This window comes from Cupressus sempervirens, chromosome 8 (genome assembly GCF_028749045.1).
Source record: "Cupressus sempervirens isolate cs-2001-9-10 chromosome 8, ASM2874904v1, whole genome shotgun sequence".
NCBI classification, from domain to species: Eukaryota; Viridiplantae; Streptophyta; class Pinopsida; order Cupressales; family Cupressaceae; genus Cupressus; species Cupressus sempervirens.
The window spans coordinates 668,281,851-668,306,921 of record NC_143125.1 but is presented as its reverse complement, the minus strand read 5'-3'; positions in this window follow the sequence as shown (position 1 = coordinate 668,306,921).

The following is a 25,071-nucleotide window of genomic DNA, read 5'->3' as shown; positions in this document are numbered from 1 at the left end:
TGACCCATTTAGCACATAAAGTTGAATCTTTCTTCTAGGTGTCTAACATGATAATACCTCTAGAGTCTAATGCAAGAGCATCCTAGGTTTTCTTGAAATCCTATATGTTTGGAGGGATTTTGGTTAAGTGTTGTAGAGCCTGGTAGATACTAGTGTTTGGCATACACTGGGAGCTCGGCATGGTCTGGGAACTCGACATGGTCTATGGTTGCTCGGCATGGTCTGGGAACCCAACATGCTCTTTGGTTGCTTAGTATGGTCTAGGAACTAGACATGGTCTTTACTTACTTGGCATGGTCTGGGAACTCGACTTGATATTTGGTTTCTTGTCATGGTATTCGGTTGCTTGGCATGTTCTGGGAACTCAACATGGTCTTTGGTTGCTCGACATGATCTATGGAGCTCGACCTTGCTTAGGAATTTGGTGCTTGTTGTAGGCTGTCTAAGTAATTTTTCATAATGAGTTAGAGGATGCAAATTTCAATGATTAAAGAGGGCCCAGATTAATAACTATGGTTCAAAGAATGAGTTCTAATTCAATCAAACTAAGGAGATATCAAAATTTACTCAAATATCAATTTTGGGCATTTAATTGTTGTTGTAGGCTAACTTGTGGTATTTAATTTATGTATTTGTATTTAATTTGTGTTCTAGGCTAACTTGTGGCTTAGATTTTTATAAGTAAGGGTTGAGGTGAAGTATTTATTCATCATTCATCTATCTTGGAGAAGATGAGGAAGTAGAGGAACAAATTTTGAGAAGAGCTAGTGGTTGCAGTTTAGAAACAAGGAGATTTCATGGAGGCTTGCAAGAACAAGTTGAGATCTTGGAGGTTTCTACCAAAATGTAGATCTAAACTAGCTAGGGTTTGATTTGGATCTTGAGGGATCTTGAAAAACTATTACTTGCTTTGTATTTGGCCATAACTAGGAAGGCCTTATAGCTTGACACACTGCATGTAATCAGTTATATCTTATGAATAAAATGTTGTAATTTGGTATTAGATCTTGTATTTGTTCTTGCTTGATGTTGTGTTTCCATTACATGGTTATTTGATAGGGGATAGGAAATCTTCTTTGGGGATCCTCTTGCCTTGCAATTCATCAGGTGGTATCAGAGTGAGGGTTGTTCCTAATGTGTAGATAGATCACTGATGCTAAGGCAGTTAACACTAGGATTTGCAGAGAAGGTTGATCTTGTGGCTGATTGATCTTCTATATTGGTGGGTCTATTGCTAAGGGTTTGCAAAATTTTGAAAGATGCCTCCAAGAAGATTGGATCCTAGGGAAATTGATGATCTTAGTGATGATGTGGAAGAATAGATCTCAGAGAAGGTTAAAGAAAAATTTAGATCTGAGATTGCATTGATGAAGAGTGACATGATTGCTAAAATTGTAAGTGCTTTAGGTGGTGTACCTAGACATTTGGGTACTAAAGATTGTTATGAGGAATCTACTAAAGACTTTGAAGCTAATGGATCTACTAGTGAGGCCAGAACTAATCATATGAAGAGATCTATGGGAAATAGGTTTGCTCGACTTTGATCTTAGTTGAAGTTGAATGCATAAGATGGAGGTTTCAAATTTCTCAGGTACTTTGAATCTTGAAGACCTAATTGACTAGATTGGTGAATTAAAAGACTACTTTGAACTTGAGGATATTGAGGATCCACTCAGAGTAAGCTTGGCACAAACTAAGTTCAAAGGACATGCTACTCTTTAGTGGAAAGAACTACAAAGAGATATAGAAGAGCAAGGTGAAATGAAGATCACTAGAGGGAGGTTGATGGTTACTAAGTTAAAAGATAAGTTTATTCTTGTTGACTATGAACTTGAGTTATTGAAGAAATTGTAGAATTTGAAATAGAAGGATATGACTATGAAAGATTATATAGAGGAGTTCTGCAAGTTGACTATTCAGTCTCGACATAAGGAATTGTCAAAAGAGAAGGTAGCTTAGTAAATTAATGGTTTGAGTTTCAATATTTAGGATGAGGTTGGTATGCTGAATATTTCATTAGTTGAGGATGCTTATCATTATGCTTTAAGAGAAGAGGAGAAGCTAAAGTGGAAAAATCAAGGTAGTTCCCAATGGAAGGAGAAGCAGGATAGTTTAGCACAAGCTAAACCAAAAGCAGATGGTGAACCAAAACCTATTGAAAAAAAAAAGAAGGATAGGTGGAGGTGGGTTCAGAGGTAATTGTTTCTAGTGTGGTCAAGAAGGGCATAGATCTTTTGAATGTCTGATTGGTAGGATAGCTGCTATTGTGAATGAGGTTGAAGTCCTAGATAGTTAGCTTGAGCAAGGAGAGAGTTTGTTGGCTCGATCAGTACTGATTGGTGAGAGGACACTAGAATCTGGTCAAAGAACTAGTTTGTTCAGAACCTGTTGTAAGTCTAGTGGTAAAATTTGTAAGGTGATTGTGGATGGTGGTAGTACTAAAAACCTTGTTGCTGAAGAGATGGTTTAGAAACTTGGTTTGAAAAGAGTGAGACATCCTTATCCTTATCGGATTGGCTTGTTGCAAGGTAACCATGCTTTGGAAGTGAGAGAGTAGTACCTTTTTGATCTCCAAATTGGTAGTATAAGGATCAAGTGTTGTGTGATATTGTGGACATGAAAAATTTTTATGTGTTGATTGGTAGACCTTGGCATTATGATTGCAAGGTTGTGCATGAGAAAAGTGGTAGGAAGTTTTCCCTGATTCTTTTGTAGAATGAAGAGCTTGGTAGGAGGAACCTGAGTATTTGCAACCGAGTTGAGTTGACAAATTTTGAAAAGGTTGGAAATCAGTATGGAAAGAAGACCTATCGAACACCTATGGTGGATGTGAAGAAGAAGAAGAAAAACAAGGGAAAGAGTGTACAAGTTGAAGACTTGGAAGACATGTATGTGAAGAACGAGTTTGGGATTTATGTGCTCAATCCTAGAAGATGTTCTTCCAATTACTAGAACATCTTTTTGAACTTGGGGTGTTTGATGCAGGAGCACCCTGGGTTTTCCTACAATCCTACATGTTTGGATGGATTTTGGTTAAGTGCTATGGTGTTTGGTAGATACTGGCATTCAACTTACACTGGGAGCTTGGCATGGTTTGGGAACTCAGCATGGTCTATGGTTGCTCAACATGGTCTAAGAACTCAACATGGTTTTTGGTTGCACAACATTGTCTAGGAACTCAGCATGGTCTTCAGTTGCTCAGCATGGTCTAGGAACTTGGCATGGTCTTTGGTTGCTCGGCATGGTCTGGGGACTCAACATGGTCTTTGGTGGCTCGGTATGGTCTATGGAGCTTGACCTTGCTTAGACATTTGGTGCTTGTTGCAAGCTATGTAAGTAATTTTCCACAAAAAATTAGAGGATGCAAATTTTAGGGATTGAAGAGGGCTTAGATTACTAACTATATTTCAAAGTGAAAGTTCTAATTCAATCAGACCGAGGAGATATCACAATTGTACTTGGATACTGATTTTGGGTATTTAATTGTTGTTAAAGGCCGACTTGTGGCATTTAATTTATGTATTTGTATTTAATTTGTGTTCTAGGCTGACTTGTGGCTTAGATTGGTATAAGTAAGGGTTGTGGTGAAGTCTTTAGTCATCATTCATCCATCTTGGAGAAGAGGAGGAAGTAGAGGAGAAAATTTTGAGAAGATCAAGTGGCTCCAGTTTAGAAACAAGGAGATTTCTTGGAGGCTTGCGAGCACAATTTGAGATCTTCGAGGTTTCTACCAGAATGTGGATCTAGACTAGCTAGGGTTTGACTTTTATCTTGAGGGATCTTGCATAACTATTACTTTCTTTTTATTTGGCTATAACCGGGAAGGCCTTACATCCCAACATATTGCATATTTTTTAATAATATTCTAGATATAAGTAGTAGAATCATGCCTAGATGTGACACATATTTTTGTGTATTTTTGTTCTAAATAAATAATAATTAATTAATTTTTGACTTTCATATTTTTGGAATTGAAAAACTCTCGTGTCTAACCACCTTAACTAATTTCAAACTCTACAAAATTCAGTTTTTCATTTGTTTTCCTTATAGTAGAAGAAACATAGAATGTGATGCATCATTTGGATCTAAAAGATGTTGTACCATTTGAAAGTTAAAGTTGTTTTTCAAGTAGTGTGTTAGTCAGCACTTTATACATAACTCCATTAGAAAATAGGTAATAATTACTTACTAAACTCATAATTTGACAAACCTTACATTTATGGAAAGATAAGAACATTCTTAAGAAACCCTTTTCATTTCATCAAATTTTGGTATAAAAAATGTCGTCAGCTACACGTTTGAAGTAAAAATCACATAAAAACAGGCCAGAAGCACATTTTTAGGATGTTTTTAAAGTTGACCATATAGGTTTGGTATCAAAAGATATAGTAGACCTTATAAAGATATTAATTGTTTTCATTTAGTATCAAGGTGGGTAGGAAAAAAGTTGGAATAAATTTTGAAATGGTTTGAGATATTTTAGAACTACAGATTTTTTAGATCACCACTTTTTGGCACACCATGATCCTACACATACCCTCATGAGAACTCCCTCTATTAGCTAGAACTCTTATCATGTTCATTCTCCCTCTTTGACAATTATTTTATTTATTTCTTTATCAAAGTTTTATAATAGAAAATTTCTCCTTCTTTTCAACAATTTTTATGAGATATGGCAATATACTTCTCCCTCTTTGACAACTCATGTCAAAGAAAATGCTCACTAAATATTAATGTGCCTAAAGTATAAATTCATTTGCAATGTGCCCTTGTCAATACTACAAAAACTGATTGATCTTCAATATGGCTCTGGTTGATGCATCACTAATCTTCTTTTAGTGAGCTTCAGATAGGGAAATGACTCCAAGCTTACCTCTTAGATACAAAAATGCATCCTTGGGTAATGGCTTTGTGAATATGTCTACAATTTTTTCTTTTATATTCACACATTCCAATCTGACTTCTTTGTCTTGCACTAGTTCTCTTAAGAAGTGATATTTTATAGCAATGTGCTTCATTTTCGTATGCATTACTGGATTCATTGATATATTGACTACACTGGATTCTTTGATATATTGACTACACTAGTGTTATCACAGTATATGACTACTAGATCGTTGATCTCTATCTTCATTCCTTCCAATAGTTGTTTGAACTAAACAATGTTAGAACAATTAACTATTGCAGCCACATATTTTGCATCTGTTGTGGATTGAGAGATGCAATATTGTTTCTTGCTTGTCCAAGATACTTGTCTTTTACCAAGAAAGAATACTCCACCACTAGTTCTCCTCTTTTCATCAATACTCCCTACCAAATCAACATTAGTAAATACTTTTAAGTTCAAATTGCCTCCTTTTTTATACCATAAGCCATATTCTTCAGTACCTTTCAGATATCTCATGATTCTTTTGATTGCCATCATTTTTTTTTCTTTGAGATTTGCTGAGAATCTTGCTGCCATACCAATTGTTAATACAATATTAGGCCTTATATGTATTGCATTCTACATTTTTCCAATCATTGATCTGTATGTGGTGTAATCTACCTCTTTGGAGTCATCATTTTTGGAAAGCTTATGTCCATTAGACATAGCAGTTCCAACTTTTCTTGAGTCTTCCATTCCAAATTTATTTAGTATATCCTTGATGTATTTGGACTTAGTTATGTAAATACCTTCTTTCTTCTATTGAATCTATAATCCAATAAAGAATTTTATCTCTCCAAACATAGACATCTCAAATTCCTTTCTCATTTCTTCTGAAAATGCCTTGCACAAGCCATCATTTCTTGTGAATAATGTGTTATCAACAAATATTTCAGCCAACACAATCTTCTTGTCTAGTCCTTCTTTGATATATAGACTATCGTTAACATTTGTTCTTTGAAAACCAATTTGTATCAAGTAATTATGAAGTCTTACATACCAACCTCTAGGAGCTCTCTTGAGACCATATAATGCTTTTTGTAATTTGCAAACCATGTCTCTTTTGGTAGGATCTACAAAACCTTTTGATTGTTCAATATAGACATCTTCGTCAATAATTTCATTCAAAATGCAGATTTAACATCCATTTGATAAACTTTATATCCTTTCTGAGCTACATATGCAAGTAAATTTCTAACACCTTCTAATCTTCCAACAGGGGCAAAAGTTTTACCATAATCAATAACTTCTTCTTGAGAATAACCTTTACATACCAACCTTGCTTTATTTCTAGATACTTCTCCATCTTCATTTAGCTTGTTTCTAAATACGTATTTTGTGCCTATTACATTTTCATCCTTGGGTCTAGGAACTAGAGTCCATATTTCTTTTCTTTTCTTTTTGTTTTATTTCTTCATTCATTGCTTCAACCTAGCTTGCATTATCCAATGTATCTTTAATATTTCTTGGTTCAAATTCAGCAAGTAAACATGTACATTTCAATTTTCTTCTTGTCATTGTTCTATCGAATTTTTCTTCAATGATCTAATCAAGTGCATGATGCCTTCTAACATATCTTGCTAATATAGGTTCTTTGATTTTGGAATGAGTTTTACTGATTTAATTAGGTTCAGGTCCCATTCTTTGTGACATGGGTCCATCAGACTCAGTTTAATCTTGAGGTAGGTTGGTAGCTTCTAACTATGACTTGGGACCTTCAGGCTGTGACTCGGGTTGTACGGTCTGCAACTCATTAACTGTTGGATATTTTAGGGACTCAGGAGGTCAAGCCTCCTTTCTTTCAGATGGATTTGGTAGGGTATCAATTTCATAGTAAACAAATCTTCTATAATCTTCTAGCTCTTTGTTTCTTTCTTCTTCACTGTTTTCTGCAAACTATCAATTCTCACATGTACACTTTCTATGATTTTATAAGTAGAAAAATTCAGACATTTGTATTCTCTACTTCTACAAGAGTATCCTACAAATATTCCTTCATCACCTTTAACATCAAATTTTTCTTTTCTAGATTCTTTCAAGATATAACATTTCTTACCAAATACTTTTAAGTAACTTTCATTAGGTTTGTAGCCATACCATAGTTCATAAGGAGTTTTATTGGAATCTTTCTTTAGCTATACTCTATTCAAGGTATGAACTACAATTTTGATAGCTTCCTTCTAGTATTTGATTGCAACATTCTTTTCTATCATCAATGTTCTTGCACAATCCATGATGGATCTATTTTTCCTTTCAGCTATACTATTATGCTCTGGTGTACCAAGGGTTGATACTTGTCTTTTGATTCCTCTTTCAATGTAGAAATCATTGAATTTATTTGAAATAAATTCACCACCTATGTCCCATCTTAATAATTTTAACTTCTTTCCAATTTATTTCTCTACTCTTGCCAAGTACCACTTAAATTTTTGAAAAGCTTTTGATTTTTCTTTTAGATACATTATAGTAATCATTCTAGAATAATCATCAACAAATAGAATGAAAAACTTTTGTCTAGCATAACTTTGTGTTCCAATAGGTCCACATAAGTCTATATGAACAAATTCTAAGACTTCTTCAAAATGATAGTTTTTTCTCTTGAATCTAGTCTTTCCCATCTTACCAATTTGGCAATTTTTCCATAAACCCATATCAGGTTTCTTTATTCTACAAATACCTCTTACCTTTTTGTGTTTTCTTATCTTAGCTAGATTATCAAATTTTTCATGACATAAACTTTTGTTCCATAGCCAAATTTCTTTTATATGAGCAATCAGGAATGAACTTTCACTGAGATCAAGATAAAATAGGTTACCTTTTTTTGTTTGCCAGATCCAACCAGATTTCCTTTTTCATCCAACAGTTTTGCCTTTCCATTCATGAATTATACCTTGAACCCAATGTTGTTCAACTATGCCACACTTAATAGATTATTCTTTAGTCCTTCAACCCAATAAGAATGATCACATATAAGTTCATTGGTTAATGAGATACAACATTTTCCTTTTATGCAACAAGGTTCATTGGTTCCAAATCTTACAATACCTCCATCATAATACTTAAAATGTTCAATTCTTTTTTTAATCTCCAGTCATATGGTGTAAACATCCACTATCAATAATCCATGCATCATTTTTTGTAACATGAGAGATAAGTGCCATCTTATCTCCTTCATCATTAGATTTATCTTTTACAATAATATACACCATTTCATCTTCACTGTTATCAAAAGCTTTAGCCATAAAACAAGATCTCTTACCTTTTTCCTTGTAGTTCTTGTAATTAATGAATTTCTTCTTACCTTTGTGCTTGTGCCTTTTCTTTTCAACCTTTCTTTTTCTAATCGGATAGCTAGCAACAATATGACCAACTTCTTCACAAAAAAAGAAGATTAGAGGAATTTTACCTTTGTACTTTCCTCTACCTTTGGAATATTTCTTTGTAAGTAGGGCTTCAACAATTTCAAGAACACTACCGAAACTTTCTTCAGTTTCATCTTCACTACTTGGTTGATTGGCCTTTTATTTCTTTCTCTTTTCCTTGAGTAAGAGTTTTGCTTCAAATGAAGATGGGCAATATTTTGGAATTACGAATATGGTTATCATAGTTGTCTAATTCAAAAACTGTTAGTCTTCCAACTAGAGCATCCAAGGTTATTTTTTTATTTGTGTCACATCTCATTTCTTGAATAGCAAACACTCTAATTGCTTAGATAGGAAGAAGAGTTCTAAGTACCTTGCTTACAATATTTGTGTTATCAATTTCTCCTCCAAATGCTTTGATTGCACTTAGACTAGCCTTAATTCTTTCCACACATTTTTGCAATATTCTCATTTTCTCTCATTTCATTTGATCAAATTTCCCTCCGAGACTTTCTTCTTTGGCTCTTCTTACATTTTCATCTCCTCCATAAATGTCTTTCAGTTTAGTCCACATTTCATGAGCAGTTTTACAGTCTTTTACTTCATCAAATTCAACATAACTGAGATAAGATACAATATCAATCATCATGATGTTATGATTCTTCTTTTTAAAAATATCTTCAACTAATATTGTTCTACTGGGATTCTTGTATTCAGTATCAAGATATTTGCAACTTGAATCACTGATAGTATCTACATATAACCTCATAAGTCCTTACTATGCTACAAAATTGTCTCTATTCAGCTTGGGAATCTCTCTTTTGTAAGACATCCTAATTTTTAGCTTAGGTCCTTGAAACCTTTTCTGCAAGCACCAAAATAGCTCTAATACCAATGGTTGGAAATATAAGAGGAGTACTTGAGAGGAGAGGGGTGAATTAGTTACTGCAAAAATAAATCCTAGATCCCTTAGATGTTTGTACAAAATAAACTTTGAAAAATAGAATACTATTGATGCTCGACATACACACATGTAATGTTGTAACTTATTAAATACTGAATATACTTGGTAATGAGTTAGCTTTATAGATCTTAAGATGTTATCAGTGATTATCATTACTTTAACTTAATTGCGAGCATAAAAAGGAAATAGCATGAATAAATTTGGCACCAAGATTTAACTTTAAAACCCAATTTGGGAAAAACCACCAATAGCAACTAGTTACTAATTTTCAATCTTCTAAAGTGAGCCCTATTAGGAGCCAACCATGTTAAAGGTTACAAAACACATTGTTAGGTGTGTCCATATTAGAGGATTTAATCACCTTGTTAGGAGTGGCCTTGTTAGAGGTCTTTTGATAATTCAATAGAACTACCACCTTGTTAGAGTATTTATTAATGGTCATTAAACTGACTCTGTTAAGAGATTTAGATCATTGCTACAATGGTTGGAAAGTAACAATGAGTTGACCTAATTTAGATCTAATTGTTTTGCTAATTACACATCCCTATTTTGGCTTGTACTTGATCCTTATTGATCAAATGTGTCCTTTCAGCTCATTAAACACACCCTTCCTATCTCCAAATTCACTTCCTCATAGCAATTTTAAAGTCTTCATTTATTACACTTATTTTTTCACACATACTATCCCACAACTTGACATTCCACTTATATCATTCACATTGTCAAGTCAGTTCATATATAACTTAGAATAATTAATAATCATTACCTTAGTTAGCTAGAACCAATAGATAAATTAATTAAACTCAATATGCCAAAATAAGAAAAGCCTTTGATAACTGACCCTACTCAATAGACACTAATTGATAAGCAATTTCTCAGTATTAACCAAGTGAAGCTTGGTCAACACTGCAAACTAGAAAATTCCTTTGTTAGCCGAGTAAGCTTAGTTAGCACTAGTTCCATTCAACATCTCCTTCATTAACCAAGTCATCTTGATTAATAGTCATCATCCTCGGACTTTTCTTTGGTGCTCGAGTGAATTCAGTAAACACTGCCTTGTGAACTAGGTAAGCTCTGGATTGCTCGATAGCCATAGAAAAATGTCTTCAATGACCAAATGAGCTTGGCATATACTAATTGATAATGATATGCCATTTGTGTAACATCGAAGACAATACACAATTAATCATTTGTATCTGACAAAACTTAGCCACTAGATGGAGAGGCTTGATAACCCAATAATCAAGTTTATTCTAAATTCAAAAAGAATTGCAATCAAGCAATCAATAGGATTAGCTTGAAAGGTGAAAGGAATGCCAAAGAATATGCAAATATCTCCATTGTGGATCTATTTCTAGTAAAATTAAGAGAAGAAAAGAGGGCACTCTAAGAAAATATTGGTGATAATTAAGAGTTCTATTACATTACATGACCACCCCAAATGAAAGATAAAAGTTTTCTAGACATTGAAAACTCACTTTCACATTACTCTTATCTTCAATGAGAGTGAGGAAGGAGTCATATGTAAAATTCCTATTAACAAGATAAGGAGGTAACTCAACCAAGGAAATTCCTCTAACAACACTAAAGATGTCACGAGAAAGTAAGTAGCCAAACCCTAATGCATCAAGAACATATAAAGAAGGATCTAGAGAATAACCCTAGTGAATATAATGGAAGAGGCCCAAAGATCAGTATTTCTAGCCTTTATATTACTATAAGAAGAGTAATCTCTTAAAGAGAATCTAAATAGAATGGAGAAATATAGGGCTAAAATGAAGGTTGTAAGGATGGCTAACATGAATGGCCACTCAATATGATCATAAGCTTTGGCAAATTCAATCTTAATAAAAATAGTAATAGTTTCTTACTGTCATTTCCTAGCCCAGTCTATACATCTCCATACATCAATGATTTTTTTCAAAATTTAATGAGATTTTATAGAAATAGCATTCTCAAAGCCAATAAAAATAGGCAATATATGGTAAATTTTGAGAGCCTAATCCTTAGCAATGATCTTCTAAGAGACATTGTGTAGTGTAGTTTGTCTTGAGTTACAAATATCCTCATGATCCTACAAATATCATCATGATCACCTACTAAGGGAATAAAGAAGTGTTAAGATATTGGGTGTTGCACACATTTCATAATATTTCCATATTATTTTATTTTATTTTATTATGTAATATTTCACTTAGATGGACGTGCAGCATGTAAAGATTCCCATGGGAAATACTTGATGAGTTGTATTGTATCATTGTGATAATATTTCATGTAATTATTTAATACTAGGAAAAAGAATTAAATTTTTGATATAAAACGTGGGGTCAATGGGTTAGGTAGCACATGGTTATAGCACATACTTTATGTAATACCACTTTTTTTTTGTGTGGCACCTACTACTATATAAGCAGCCACAAGGGTAGTTGGTGGTGTGACAAGATAGAAGGTAAAAAGGCAAGAGTTGAGCAGGACAAGGCTTGATAGGTTAGCCAAGGGAGAATTTGTAAAGGTTGGAAGCATGGCATGGGATGTGTGGATTCATGCTTGTTCACATGGATTTCTTTGTTGTGGCTATGGCACTAAAGGCTTCCATGGTTGTATTGCAATGGTGTTTTTACTGAATAATACATGGTGATGGATGCTTTTGGAGGCTCGATTTTTCCCTCGATGAGGGTTTCCCAAGCTATATTTTGTGTCACAATTTTTGTGGGTATATTGTCTATTCTTTTGAATGTGGATTTCAATTGCATGTTTATTTAAGATATATTATGGTTATGTGAAAATGGTTATATTATTTGTTGCAAATTTCCCAATAAGTGGTATCAAACTTATGGTTTTCTTACCATATGTTGTGATGTGAAGCCTAATCAAACTCAAAGGTTTATTTAGCATGATTTTATCCTCATATTATTTCTACAGGGGTTTGGGGTTGGTGCCACAAGATGGGGTCAAGGGATAGTGCCCTTGCAGGGTCCTGGGGTCAAGTGGCAACACCCCCACCAGGGTTCTCTTGGGTAGCACCCCCAAAGCCAAAACTGATCTTATATTGTAAAAGGTGTTGGCTACTATTTTTCTATTGGATGACTTATTGTAGCCCTAATTTTGTAAGCAGAAAAAACTTGTATAAAAAGAATTAGGGTTAGGGATTTCATAATGTAATGTTGATATTGTAGCTTCTTGTGGCGGTGTTGAGTTGTAAGGGATTATGGATTGCAATAACTATATTATAATAATATTGGACTTACTATTGGTGGACATAGCCCAGGGATTAGGTGAACCATGTTGAATCTTGGTGTCTTGTGTTCTCTTATTTGTGATCTATTATTTTGTGATGTTGGTTATATTTTCATATAACTATTATTTCTATCTGAGCTTAATCCTAGCAAGTGGTATCAGAGCCAGATGGTTATCAAATTTGTTTTTTAGCCAGACCGTCATCATTTTTTTAATAGAAATCCTCTACAAGAAGGTCTCATGGTTGAGTGCAAGTCTCATGGTTGAGTTGAAGTGATGGAAGATGAGGGTAAGCTAAAGGTGGAGAAATTTAATTGGCAGAACTTTCAATTATGGAAGATGCAAATGAAGGACTATCTTCATTAGAAGGACTTATAAAAGCCATTGGAAGGAAAAATAAAGATATAGAGAACTATGATAGATGAGGACTCAGATATTTTAGATAAAAAGAGACTTGGAAGCATTCAACTCTGCTTAGCATCATCGGTGACATTTAACATTACAAAAGAAAAGATGACAGAAGAGTTGATGCAAACCCTGGCAAAACTATATGAAAAGTCCTCCACTTTAAACAACATATTTATCATGATGCACTTATTTAATATGAAGATGAAAGAAGGTGGATCTATTGTAGATCATTTAAATGAGTTTAATATTGTTACTAGTCAGTTATCTTCTGTGGGTATTAATTGTGATGAAGAAATTAGGGCTCTCTTGATTTTGTGTTCTTTTCCTAAAAGCTAGAATGGCTTGGTAATGGCTGTGAGTAATTCCATTTCTGGATCTAATACCCCAAAATATGATGACGTGACTACTATTATTTTGAGTGAGGAAACTTGAAGGAAAATCTCAAGTGGATCTACATCAGGAAGTACTTTGAATGCAAAAAGTAGAGGCAGAACAATTGGGAGAGGAAATAATTCAAGAAATCACAGGAAATCAAGAAGAAAGTCAAAGGATAAGAGGTCTCAATCTAGAGAACCAAGAAAGAGTTATACTATGGTAACCTAGGACATAAGAAGAAATATTTTTGGACTCGAAAGAACAACAAAGGAGATAAACTAGAAGGGAACAAGGAGGTAATTGTGGTAAGCAACAAATCTAAAGAGGATGCTTTACTTCTTTCTTTAGAAAGTATGGATGATTCACGAGTTTTAGATTTCGTTGCTTCATTTCATGATACACCTCATAGAGATTATTTTATTGATTATTCCAAGGGTATTTTGGGCTTTTTTATTTGGGGGATAATGAACCCTATCAGATTTTTGGAAAGGAAAAAGTTAAGTTGCAAAATGAGAATGATTGGCTACTACATGAGGTAAGACATGTTCCAAGATAGAATAGGAATTTAATTTTAGTAGGGAAACTCTGTGATGAGGGTTGTGTAGTTACTTTTAATAATAAAAATTAGAAAGTTTCAAAAGGTTCATTTATGGTAGCAAAAGTTGTGAAAGTAGGTACCTTATATCTTTGTGCAGGTCTTACTGTTCCTTCTACTTAGATTATTTCAGAGAAAAATAAATGTTCAGGAATAGTTGTTGTAGTTGAGTAGGGAGAACAAACTATTGCTATAGATTATGATACAATGCTATTGCACCATATACTTTGACACATGAGTGAGAAAGGTATGAAAGCACTTCATTAAAAAAAAATTACCAGGCCTAAAATGTGTCAATATAGAACAAAAGAGAGTGAGTTTTTGTGAAGATTCTAAAGAAAAATAAAAGTGAGAGATTAGAGCTTGTGCATAAAAATGTATGGGGATCGACTTAGGTATCTTCCTTTGGTGTCTCTCATTATTATGTTATATTTATTGATGATGCAACTAGAAAAGTATGGGTTTATTTCCTTAGGCAAAAATCCAGTGTATTTCAAACTTTTAAGAAATGGAAATGCTTGGTTGAAAATGAGACTAGAAAGAAATTAAAATGTCTCAAATTTGATAATGGTGGTGAATATTGCATTCATGAATCTGAAGATTATTGTTCTGCTAATGGTATTCATAGAGAGAAAACTATTCCAAGGACTCCACAAGAAAATGGAGTGGTTGAATGCATGAACAGGACTATAATGGAGCATGCAAAAAGAATAAGGTTGCATGCAGGGTTTCCCTTAAACATATGGGTAGAGGCTATTAATACTATTGTATATTTGATTAATAGAGGTCCCTCTACTCTTTTGGGTTGTGGTATTCAAGAGAAAGCATGGATTGGTAAGAAGGTGAGTTATTCTTTTCTCAAAACCTTCGGTTGTGAAGCATTTGCTCATATATATATTTTAAAAATAGAACTGAGCTAGAAGATAAATCAAAGAAATGTGTATTTTTTGGATATGAAATTGATGAGTTTAGTTATAGGCTTTGGGATTTTTAAAATCATAAAATTGTAAGAAGTAGGGATGTCATATTCAATCGGAAAGTGTTATACAAAGATCTATTGCAACAACATGAGAAGAAAGAAGATGATTATGTAGTGTTGGATGATACTCCAAATGCTGATGTTCAAGCAATTTCTCTTGATCTGAAACAATCACAACAACAATTACCACACATTCTAGTGACTGTTAGATGGTCAACAAGGCTAAGTATATCTACAGAAAGATTTTCTTCTTTCTTGTACTCTATTTTACTTACTAATATTGGTGAACCTGAATGTTATGATGAAGTTGTGTAGGTAGATACAAAGATTTAGTGGAAGTCTGCAATGAAAGAAGAAATGGACTCTTTGCTGAACAATAAGACATGGGATATATGGAAGTTTCTTGCAAACAAAAAGGCTTTACAGAATAAATGGGTTTATATGTTAAAATAAGAGGATGGAGGTAAGAAAAAAATTTAAAGATAGGTAAGTTGTAAAAGGATTTGTACAGAAAAAAGGCATTGATTTTGAAGAGATATTCTCTCCTATTGTTAAAATAACTTCTATTCACATTGTTTTAAGTATTGTAGCTATTGAATATTTTCATTTGGAGTATGTTGATGTTAAAATAACCTTCCTTCATGGTGATTTGGATGAAAAGATATATATATATGGCACATCCACATGGATTTGAGGTCAAAGTTAAGAACTTAGTGTGCAGATTGAAGAAAAGTTATATGGCTTGAAGCAAGCACTTCAATGATGGCATCTAAAATTTGGTAGGTTTATGCTTGAGCATGGATAATATAGGTGTCATTCAGATCATTGTGTTTATTTTAAGGGGTTGGATGATGATAGCTACATTATTTTATGTTTATATGTTGATGATATACTTGTAGCTAGGTCTAAAATGGATCACATTAAGGGTTTAAAGGAACAATTAGCACATTCATTTGCTATGAAGGATTTGGGGGCAGAAAAACAAATCCTTGGTATAGAGATTTATAGAGATAGGAAGCACATGAAATCTATATTATCTCAAGTTGATTATATTGCAAAGGTGTTGCAATGCTTCTCTATGGAGATGCTAAAGCTATCAGGATACCTTTACATGTTCATTTGAAGTTGACTAAGGAGATGTGTCCTGAGACACAAGAAGAGAAGCATAAGATGTCTAAGGTACCTTATGCTTTAGCTGTAGGAAGGTTTAGGTATGCTATGGTATGTACAAGGCCAAATATTGCGCATGCAGTTGGAGTCATGAGTAGGTATATGAGTCATCAATTAATTAAGCATTGGACTTGAGTAAAATGGATTCTCAGATATGCTAAGAGGAACATCTTGTATAATCTTTCTCTCCTTAGATATTTACTATCTAAATGTTAAGCCTCTATTAGGATAACCTTTCTCATATACTCATTGTTGGAAATGGAATGAAAAGAAAGTGACTGAGAGGGGGGATGAATCAGAAATAAATAAAAATTCTTCTACATAGATTAATGCATTAGATTATCTAATCTACTTTCATGCATGAACATAACGTAATAAATAAATCAACACCATAACACTTTGACACAATATATGGAAACCCAATAATCCTCTAAGTAGAAGGTAAAATTTAGGTGCGGATGACACCTACAAGCTTCACTACTACAGTAATAAAGTTGGCCTATTAAGGCTTACAATTGATCACTTCTAGTGATCTAATCTATTAGGAGTATGAAGGACTATTAGTTCCACCTTGCAAAAGATTTTACAATACAATTAAGTATATTCTCTCTTAAGATACTTAGCATAAGACTATTAGGTCCACCTAGTTAAATGATTTGACTGATGCACCTATTAGGATGAATTAACAAGATGATCTCTACAATGCAACTTGAATTGATGAATAAGATCCTTTTAATAATATGATCATCTAACTATGATAGATGAGTCTTTACTTTTCTCTTTATACTACCTTGTAGCCCAATTACATATTCTTCTCCATATTCACTTCTTATCTCTAAGATAAACATATATTTTCTTCTCTTACAAAATAAATCCACTTCCAAACTTAGATAAATGACTTTATCTTTTCTTATATATCCTCCAAGAAATAAATTTATGTGAATGTAAGAAGATAATCAGAATGGAGCTAAGGATATTAATGAAGATCTGTATCAAATGACAGATGGAGTTATTATTGTTAAATAATAAGAGTGCCTTTTGCATTTTCATGGTAACTAGAGTTGTTACCATCAATTTTAAAGAGGGATAAATGAATTATAATTTAACTTTAAAAGAAAATATTTTAGAAAGAGTGAACACATTACTATAAGTTAATAAATGATATCATTAAAATTTTTTACTCTAGAATATATTTATGACACTGAAAGGTATTTTAGAAATAAATATCATTTCTAGTTATTTTTTAGTTTCATGTGAAGATCATATTAAACTTATTTTATTAGAGCTAATTTCTCTTTAAGATGTCATTACATACAATAATTAACTATGCATGAGGATCTCCAATTTCATGCATCATTACATAAGTAAACCTATGCCATACAATAAGGAGGAATATTGAGGAGTGGAAGGTGCTATAAAAAAGGAGAGAAAAGATTTAAAAGAAATAATGGTGGGGTGGCTTCTAGAAAAGTTGTGTATAAGACCTTCAAGAGATTAGCCAAACATTCTCTAGAAATTTATTTTATCAAGTTTCAAAGGTTAAAAAAAGTAGATCTATACTTCAAAAAATAAAGATAATTTTATTTGTTGTTTAGAGTTGGTGGGAGTAAAATTATTTAATAACCAGCTAAGTGAATTTGATTGCAATAGTATTCACTAATTGAAAGTGCTCATAATACATTGGAAAATAACAAGGGTAACTCTTCTTCATTACATGAAAATTGCAAAAGAAAGTAAGTTTATAAAAAAGTCAACTTTAACTATTTAATACTTTTTTCCTGGAAATCAATCCTTATTGTTTGATGTTTATATTTTTTGTGATTCAAAAACCCTTATAAACTAAAATGGAAATGAAAAATTATAACAAACCCTAGGTATATCCAAACATAAGACTTCAAATTCATTAAAACCCCTAAATCCAAAAAAAATGCAAGGCATTTTGAAGTACTACCATGAGGAGTTGCCTAACATTTTTAAACATATGCATCTCAAAGGAGTGTATTTAAAAAGATCTTGTGTTTCCAATTATAATGTTCAATGGGCATCTCTTGTGTGAGTAGGCATGGATAGATGTTCTTACTCTAATACTGCTAATCTAAATCAATAAGATTTTAGGGAATAATATCAAGTGTAAAAATAACCTATGACATATTCAATTTGAGATAAAACATCAAACAAGTGAAAATGATTTGTACCCATTCCAAAAACTATTTTTATTAAAAATTGCAGGAATATATGAAATTCTAGAGATCTTCTTTTTTAATTAAGGGTTAAAACAAGTTTTTATAGGGGTCCTCAAACTCAAAAAGTCATTAAAAAATAATTAAAATAGTTAATCATTTTAAAACTATACTAGAAAATAAGACCACCAGTGCACCAACACTAAATAGAAATTAAGACCAGAAAAAAAGAAAAACTATAGACCTCCTTACTACTCAAAAAGCCAAAAAGGACCTCAAAGCTAGACAACTAACAAAACATTAGGCTAGCTCAAGAGACAACTCCTCCTTCATTTTCTTGTTCTTTTCCATGGTTGAACTTTGACATCTTATTTGATCAACTCATCATTCTTGGCCTTCAACTTCCTTGTTGGTTATTTGGTACATCTAGATCCAACACCTTAGTTTTTTAGACTTTCAAATCACATTGCCTACAGTTTTATTCATGTTGTCCATTGAATCCTCTTGAAGTTCAAGGTAATTATTGACAATGGTGTTAGTAGTTCTTTCTAGATTTTCAATTCTATTAACCAACCTCTATAGCATGTTGTTCATTTCCATATCATTCCCATTGACACCAATCTCATGCTCTTTATTCACCATACTCCCAAATTCTAACATCTTTGCATTTAGATCTCTATAATTAATATTGATATTTTTATGGAAATAAATATTCATTTCTCCATTTTGAAGGTATACATGGAGATTAATTTTGTAGTTCAGAGCACACCCAGTGGAGGATAAATGTGGACAAACCTTTGAGATCATCCTCCCAAATCCTCCAAAAACTTCACATTGACCTTCTCCTAATTGACTATATTGGTGATTCATAAAATCCTTTCTATATTTCCTCATTCTTTACTTTTATTTTGTTAGTGGAATCTTTCAAAGGAAAATTATCTGGATTAATAAACACATCATGGGTAATGTTTTCTTCAAAGGATTTGAAGCATAATGCTTCTTTATAAAAATACTCCTGTACTTGGGTAGTAATAATTTTTTTAATAACCATATCCACCTTCTACAAACTTCCTTTCACTTCCTCTAAATGAACACAAATACATGAGTGCTAGTTATTGAACTGGCGCACTAGAATAATTACTCTTAGCATCCTCCTTTGTTTCCATGCTATTGAAATCTTCTTAGGTTGCACTTGTTGGCTCCTAATTTTAAAAATTTAAGAAATAACCAAGAAACTAGACCAATACATCTAAGGCTAGCAAATTCCTATTGTGGACACACTTGACTACTAATCTTGGGCCAACTACAAGGCATAACTCCTTTACTTCAGGCTCTCCAAAACCTAGGCAAGTTAACCTTGAGGTTCTAAATTATGGTGTTAGTGCAAATAAACATAAAATCTAAACCTATTAATAGTAAATGAAACCCTTATATCTTTTGATACTTATGCAATAAAATAGAAATGAAATAGCTACAAATCATAACCTATGAACCCATATGTTAAGTGAGGGTTAATTCCTTTCAGCCCACTACAAAATTGAACTGATTTGATTATAAATATTTGTACAAATGACCTTTATCTCATCTTGCATATAATTTAGTAATCAGTGCCTTATCTATTGCAACATAAAGTCACTACTAGAAGGATGACCTAACTTGATTGCCTTACAATTAAGTTTGTCAACTGAAATCCCCAAACTACATTCTTAGTATTATCCCCTCCATACACCTAGAAACCCTATCAAATCATTTAAGAATTTACTTAACTCCTTGAATTAAAAGAAACAATAGATTTGATACACAACTCATCCAAGTTGTCTTAAATTAAATGAAACTTATTCATTCAATCAAAAAGTCAATAGAATATGTAGAATTAGGAGACAAAATAATAGAATGTAGATAATTTATTGTAAATCCCCTTTTGTATTTATCCTTGGAAAAATTGAATACATTAATTGGTAGTACTAAATGAAACTCAGGATATATTACTTGATCTATCATCAATTTTCATTATCTTAGTGAACAAATGCATGAAATGAAACTTGCACAAGAATGGATGTGTGGCCTTCAACCTAGAGCTCTACTAAATAGACAAGAAGTAAAACCAACAACAACTTGGTCTCACAGTAAAAATTAGAACCCTTACAATGGGTGGGAAAGAGAAAGATATAGAAGAAAAATGGAATCCAACTCTAATTTGGAAAAGACATGTGTCCACTTGAATCTCCATTCTTTGTAGTTATAAAATCTTTCTCATCTTTCTACACATGAGATCTGATTTTATTTTCATCATTGTTTTGTAACAAACTTGAAATATCTCTCCCTCAATGATAAAAACCCTTATGTTGCCCAAATATTTGAAAAACATCATAAAATTCTAACAATGTTTTGATTTAACTACCTTGGAGGTAAAAAAAAAATCACCCATAACTGGCTTTCTACATTCACTCAACTCACCATTTTACTAGAAATCGGATTTGAACTACCCCAACTGAATTGAACAAAAAATTGGGCACCTAAGACAAATCCTTGAATAACTCAAATCAGTGACCTTTTGTATGAAAACAAACTCCAAAGAAAGAAATTTCATTTTCTCCCAATTCTAATGATATATAATATCGCTATACTAGCTTACCAAAAATGCCCAGAATCTCAAAATGCAAAACAAGCTCCTGGATTGGGTTTAAAACTGCATTTATTTACAAATATTTGATTTTTATTAAGGTCTAAACTATAGAATTAAATAAAATTCTATTTAAAATTGACCCTACACGTTCAACCAAGAGAAAATATTAAAAAATTAACTTTTTGGGCCTTTTGAAAATTTCCTTTTTTTTTTCAATTTGGGTCAAACCTTCTTGATTGACTCTACCATGTGTCAATGCTAGATTGGCTCATTTCCTACACAGTCACATGAAGACCTCCATCTTGGTGCCACATGGTATCATCTCATTGGTTACCTATTCTACCATTTCATCAATCAATATCATCATACCATGTCATCAGTCACTATGTTGTTATCCTAGTCAGCATCATGCCACATCATCGTGACATAGCAACCTTGCGACACATGGCACCTCAAGACACATCATCATCCAATCAACATTGCCATGTCACCACCCTATCATTTCCATCTCAACTCATCACATCACCGCCACATCAGCTAGTTTTCCATGTCACATGGTTATCATTTGAGCATCTTTTCCATCAGCTGGTCACCATGTCGCATAGTTATCATTCAAGCATCTTTGCTATGATGACATGGTGAAGACTGTTAGATCTACCACATAGTAGGATCTAGTGTATTTGGTCTATCTCGATCTAGCTAGCTATATGTACTACTACTTGTCACTCTATGATTTCTCATCAGGTTCATGTCATCAGATGATGTCAACATGTTGTTCCAAAATTTTGCTATGGTCCCCTCTAGCTAGTTGTCGTCCATGGGTCCCACCAAGCATTTTCGTTTCCTTTGAAAAGGCTTGTGTCTTTTTAGACACTTAGTGATAGTATCTTAGTATTTTTAAACATATAGAAAATGTCTCCCATAATGAATGTGGGATAAAACACTTTTCATATTCCTTCATTCCAAAGCTCCAGTCGCACAATAACTAGATTTATGAATGAGCTAGAAATGACAAAACTCGGGTGTCTAGTAGTACAACCCAAGTTCATGAGATGACCCTTTGCAAGGATAATGATATTGCCATTTGTTTTCTCTTCATAATAGAGTTGTTTAAACATTAATGGCAAGGAACAGTTGCAATAGATTTCATGAGAAAAGGCTTCCTTTCTACTTGCATTTGACACTTATACATTGTAGAATTCACTCCCCATTGACCAAAGGAAAACACCTGTGCATCTCCTTTGTTTGGCATTGACATGAAATGTTTTTGTTCTACCAAGGGGAACATGTAGACCACTAGAGACTCTTTATTAAGATAGAATGAAAGCTCCACTCCTTCCATGTGAAAGGTAAATATAGATGGGATATGGCTTCTTTCATTCTTGTTCTTCCACTTGTAACACAATGCAGTTGGAATTTGGTTATAAGGTTTGATTGTAACTGACCATATGTAGTTGTATCTTTAATCAAAGGGCTCTGCCTCTTCACACATTATACAATTGAAAAACTTACACCTCACATCATTGCACTTTATTTCAAAGGCGGTAGAAAACATTTTGAAAACTCTCAAAATACCTTGCGTGGAGGAGGTCCACTTTCATTTATCACTTTGGGCAAATGTACATTCACCTTCTGCCCTTTAGCATGTGCCCCTTTCTTTTTAGCTTGCATGGGTCCAACATTTTTACTGCTGGATTTTAACTTGGGCATCATGACATGATCTAAATGTTGTGAAGATGTAGCCAACAACCATGTTCTTCAAAGCCATTGGTGACCTATTGATGTTGTCGTGAACTACTTTGGCTCTTTCAACATGAGGAGGTAAATTATTTACATGATGTCTCATATTCACCCAACTTTAACACGAATCCACATTGCTTGGTACAAGAACAAAGATAAGAGAATTAACATGATAGATGTCTTTATGTAGCCAAAAGTGGTGAGAACAAATGTCCATCTAAGATAATGCTCAGTATACCCCTCAAACTCTGGATTCCTATGTTCAGAAATAAAGTGCACTTTATTGGTAACTCCACATTTATTCGGCCTAATCATAATGTAGTATGGAGCCTCATTATAAAATTCCTTTGGCTTCCATTTATAGCTACTATTTCTTTCTACCCAAACTGAGTCCTCAAAAGTGGCAGCGAAAAGACTAATTCTTCATTCTAAAATATCCATAACACACATCTGGTTGCTACAAATAATTTTTCCCCTTTTATTTACTACTTCCCATTAGATCCATCACATTTTTCTATTTTCACATTCTACCTATGTCTTGAAGACAACATAAAACTCCTAATGAGATCACTCCTTCCAGTCTCTTAGCATTTGATTTATTCAGAACAATCCCTTTATCCCTCCTCTATCAAGTCCCATTTTTTACAATCCACATTTTCTTTTCATTCCAAAAAGAAGAATGTAACTAAATTTTGATCATTACAAATATTGCAACTCTGAATGCAACATTTAATGCCCAAACATCTTAACAATTTGACAGGAGTCAGTTAGGTCCCAGAGTGGGTCTGACTAAAAAATTATCATTTCAAACAATTGAAACCTCAAATCGATCCATTAATCATCTAACATTTGAATAAAAACCATTCAATCACTGTTGATTCAACATTTAAAATTCAATTCACCTCCTTCTGCAACATGTTAGTTTTGTGCCAGGAGGTCATTTGATTAGCCTTAAAATTTGACAAAAACACCTGACTAGGATCCAAAATTAGACACACTGATTCTTTGTTCAACAATCTTGTACCCTATTGAATTTAATCTCATGAAAAATTCTCAGTCAAAAGATATTAAGTGTCAAATTTACCCTCTTAGAACTGCCTATAAGAAAATGTGTTAGAAAATAATAAATTGCATTCAGATTTAGCTTTGAAAATGGGGCAAACTGACACTTGGGACAATGAAAAATAGGGCATGGTTCACTTTCATGAGGACAATATAAATCTTTGATTAGGGCTCATGACGAATAATAGGGCAAAAATCGAGAGCAGTCAAAGTAGGCTACTTCAAATTTGCAGGATTGGAAGAAATGGCAAAAAGTGATTTTTGCAAATAGAAAGGACCTAGAAAATGTGTAGATGGATTCACCAAGACTTACAAATTGGCACAAATAAATAATTTTTAGAGTAGAATGCAATGGTACAATCCATTTGATGTCACCTATCATAGATATAGAGCTATAACATCCTAAATAGGGGTACCAACTAATCTACATTTACTAATACTAGTAAAAATTTACAAATTACTTTTGAAATCATGTTTGAAAACTGATCAAGCGAATTCGTCATAAGAATAAAATTGAAACACAAAAATTCTCTAACCTCTAAAATGCAACACAAAATGAATTTTCTCATTTTGATTAACTAAGTCAAAGTTATAACAAGTCAAATAGGGCCTTCCAGAATTTTGAACAATTTGCATCAGCATGACAACAATAAATGACAAACTTTGAGGGATTCAAAACCGAATCAAAACATATCAAAATGACCTGAAATCTTAAACATAGGTTCTTTAGTATGGACACTAAACACCTAAGAAAAAATGAAAATTTGGACATTGCTCAAAATGGGACTTCATGCAATGGCATGGGATAGTAGTTTATCTTCATGGGATGAGTGGATATACTGAATGAAAGGTGTAAGAAACATTAAACACCTCTTAGGCCTTGAAAGAACAAATGGGTAAACATGCATTAAAAAGAATTTATAGGGCTTGATCACATCAATGGTACTCAAAATTAGGACTTCAATTTTGTGTCTCAACAGTGGCTCTATCTAGGGATGCATGTCCCTTGCAGGCATGGCAAGGATTTAGATCTCTAGGAGAAGTAGACCACACACTTGAAAACAAAAACTTCCTTCGAACATATTTATTGAAAGTGAGAAATCTACTACTATGTACAAATGATGGCCCCAGTCCACCAGAAACTTTTCAAGGCTCCTTACCTCTGTCATATACCTATTTCTCATTGATATCTTCTTGAGGTAAACTAAAAACATCACTTTTATTAGTTTCACCAATCAGATTAGCATTATCCTTTAGCTCATTTGGAAAACCAAAATAACTTCCTTCATTCTCATAGTGCATGTATAAATCAACATTAACTTCTACATCATGCTCACTACAAAAATATGAATCAAGGTGATCATAACTACTAATATCAAATTGAAACTGGTCATCCTTAACTAACTCATCAACACCTTCAATCAGAGACATAAAAGTTTGGTATTC